The following is a 3,781-nucleotide window of genomic DNA, read 5'->3' on the forward strand; positions in this document are numbered from 1 at the left end:
ATTTATTCCTTCAACCAAGCCTCTGCCATTACCCTACTTTTAGCATTGACTTGTTCTTTCCAATACAGTAAGTGCTACTTGTTGGGGTGATTATAAAAGGCAAAACTACAGTGTGATGGAAGTACAAGATAATCAGAAACACTCCCACATTAAATAGAGTCCGCAGGTACTGGGTCCCCAACCATTCCAGGGTTTGAAGTCCAAAGATGAAGTTGTCCCAGGAGAAAAGGATCGCACCGAATGCCAGGAGGCAGACAGGAGGAGTTTCGAACCTGGTTGGAGGAGGAGTATGGGCGGTCGCTGGAAGAAATCTTCCATGAATACAGGCGGGAGCCGATCCTGATGAAGTTTATGTACACAAGTCAATACGACAACTGCTTGACGTACCGGAGAATCTACCTGCCACCGGAATTGCCGTCCTACCTGATACAGCCGGGCCTCTTCAAAGGAACCTACGGCAGCCACGGACTGGAGATCGTCATGCTCAGCTTTCATAGGATGTCTGCCATAGCCACCAAGCTCACGGGCGACCCCACTGTCCCCGCGGGGCAACTCACTCTGGATGTCGACCTGAGTCGACTGGTGATTCTACCGGACCTGGAGCGCCAGCGGAACATAGAGGAGCTCTCACAACTGGTGTTGGGGATCCACGAGCAGGTCCAGAGGGAGTCGGAACAGCAGAACCAGAACCCGGCTCCTCCCCCGGCAGCGCCCGCAGAGGAGAGGGAGGGTGATGCTGCGAGCGCAGCAGAGGAGATGGAGGAAAAACACCTCGGCGGGGCCTGTACAGACGGGTGCCAGCTGGGACCCGGTACCAGCACCGAGGCTACGGACTCTCGGCCGTTTGTCCTGCCGCTCGGAGTGATGGCTCGTAATGAGGTTTACCCTCGGACCTGTCAAAAATGCTTCTATGGTACCGGCCTGATCGCTGGACACGGCTTCACGAGTCCGGAGCGCACGCCGGGCCTCTTTGTGATGTTCGAGCTGAAGTCTTTCAGTCTGTACAGTCGCCTGACGGACCAACTGGCCCACGCTCATGCCCCAAACATGGAGCGGTTCGAGGCCATGCTGTGCAACATGCAGTCCTGGAGGTTTTGATGGACGTAGCAGCAGAATGGTACAACCCATCGATCCGTGGACTTCAATCTCTAGAGATGTCTTTGGAGGCGTTTAAACTGTTCCAGAAAAAGCAGTTGTATCACTCATCCCCTTCACACTCGCGCTGATGTACCCATGCGAGCACTCACTTGGAATGACTCTTCCAGTGCCAATGACAACAGGTCACTTTTTATTTATTTATGAGGAAGGAATGGTACGCTCAACCACTAATCATAGATCACACTGTATTGTGCCTCAAAATCACATCCTAACCCGTGTTAAGGTTGTTTTAAGTATTAAACCCGAATCCAGCGACCACCACATTGCAATGCATGCTGCGCTCGGCTATCTTAGCCAAAGGTTTAGACGGCAATTGAAAGGTAGTGATCAGGTACTAGTCCACGCTGAAGCATGGCCGGATTGTATCTTGTGCTGAAAGTTTAAGACTGTGCTGAAACTATTTAAAATGATAATCTACATTTTGACCCTCCAGGAATTCCTTTAAAAATCAACCAAAATTCACTGACGGATTAACTCGTAATGGAAGACTATATTAAGAGGACGATACATCGTTGAGTGTAGTTGTCGTGAGATCTTGAGAGTTCTTTGGGTCAGGTCAAGTGTTTTTAATTGCTTCAAAATGGGTTAAATGCTTATATCCAAACAAGATGCTTTACCAGGCCTCTTGGAGACGCTGAAAAATACTAACAATTTTGTGCATGAAAAAAAAAGACATGTCCGGGTTAAAGCGAATGTATGGTCGACCCTGTATTGAACCAGGAAATGACCTCTCACATACTTAATCTGTTAAAAAAGTGTCACGATGACAATCACTCCTAGTCCTTCTCCTTGGATGTTCCTAAATTTAGGATTTAGGATTAAGATCAGATCCTTGATGTTAAATGGTGGTTTTTCAGAGAGTAGAGTTCCAAAGTAAATACAACTGAGGGGATAATAGGAGGCAAATGAGCTCCTCTAAAGGATCAACATGACTCTTGGTACCGCCCCATCTGTTTTAATTTTGCTTTTTTCTTACTTTCACTTGAGATAAAGGGCTACAATTCTGCCTCCTACATCCTTCATGTTGACCACTAACTTTAGACCCCAGTACACATCTATAAGAAGAGTTGAAAGAGGTTTCTAAGGAGATAAAAGTCTTTCCAGCTTTCTTTAGACTGCTGCCCTTTTGACCTGACCTATAGTAGACAAATGATGGATGTAAACTGCTCAAAATTAAAATCAGAAATTGTGCATCATCCAATAACTCGTGTAATCTCTGAGTACTGACTTGTTTTCTGTACTCAGTAAGTGCTTCCTGTTGTGGTAACTGGGATGACAAGTTTACACCCATGTTCACTTTTCTCAAGTATATGGATGTATCAAAGATCAAAAGTATGTGGTACTCATTTGATATATCCTTAAATGGATTCACTCATGATGAATATTTCCCATAAGTGCTTCCATTTGAGGTTGTTTCTTTGGGAGATTCTTCAACCGTCTTAAAAGTGAACAGTAGACCAAACAAGTGTATTCATTGTTGGGGTTCTATAAGAGCTTTCAGTGTAAGATTCCACAAAAGTAAGCATTTTTTAATTGCCTTATTGTGAAGCATTGACTATATCAACTTGAATATTTATTCCTTCAACCAAGCCTCTGCCATTACCCTACTTTTAACATTGACTTGTTCTTTCCAATACAGTAAGTGCTACTTGTTGGGGTGATTATAAAAGGCAAAACTACAGTGTGATGGAAGTACAAGATAATCAGAAACACTCCCACATTAATATTTCTGGATACATTCCTCACTGAGATATCCTCAAATGAAGTCACTCATGATAAATATTGCTCATAAGTGCTTCCCTTTGGGGTTGTTTCTTCTGGGGCTTCCTCAATGTTTGAAAGTTGACCAAAGACAGAAACCATGTTAACAACACAACCCAGACATGACTTCAAAAATGTCACAGTTTGAGTGAAATACCCAAGATTCATTGCTAATAGTTTTCAATAACGGATACTTGTGTAAATGTTAATTACAAAGAATGGTCTTCCAGGTTTCAGTGCATACTAATTAACGAGTTGACAGTTACCAGGATTGGGAGTCAGTGATCAGAACCTTTTGTTTGTGTGAAAAATGTTGATGTGACTAATATGGATACTTATACAATTAGAAATTCATGAATAAAAGGTGGGGTCAATTTCTATAGTATGCATTTGAGGTTTAAATAAAGTCCGCAGGTACTGGGTCCCCAACCATTCCAGGGTTTGAAGTCCAAAGATAAAGTGGTCCCAGGAGCAAAGGTTCGTCAGAACACTAGGATACTTTAGACTGCATCTCTTAGTACAGGGAATGAATGGAAGACTGATAAAATAGGTGAGTGATCTGTTTTCTTCAACAATTTAGGGTACCCAAGTGAAAAGAAATACAAAGATGGGCAAGTTACTTTGCTCACCAAAACCGGAGTACTGACTTGTTTTCTGTACTCAGTAAGTGCTTCCTGTTGGGGTAACTGGGATGACAAGTTTACACGCGTGTTCACTTTTCTCAAGTATATGGATGTATCAAAGATCAAAAGTATGTGGTACTCATTTGATATATCCTTAAATGGATTCACTCATGATGAATATTTCCCATAAGTGCTTCCATTTGGGGTTGTTTCTTTGGGGGATTCTTCAAACCTCTTAA

General features: G+C 43.3%; 1 pseudogene; it reads left to right on the top strand.

Moving 5' to 3' along the window:
• Nucleotides 1–240: 240 nt before the first annotated feature.
• On the top strand, nt 241–1,127 carry LOC148078018 (F-box only protein 31 pseudogene; annotated as a pseudogene).
• Nucleotides 1,128–3,781: the final 2,654 nt, after the last annotated feature.

The sequence above is a fragment of the Callionymus lyra genome, chromosome 6 (genome assembly GCF_982586985.1).
Source record: "Callionymus lyra chromosome 6, fCalLyr1.hap1.1, whole genome shotgun sequence".
Taxonomy (NCBI): domain Eukaryota; kingdom Metazoa; phylum Chordata; class Actinopteri; order Syngnathiformes; family Callionymidae; genus Callionymus; species Callionymus lyra.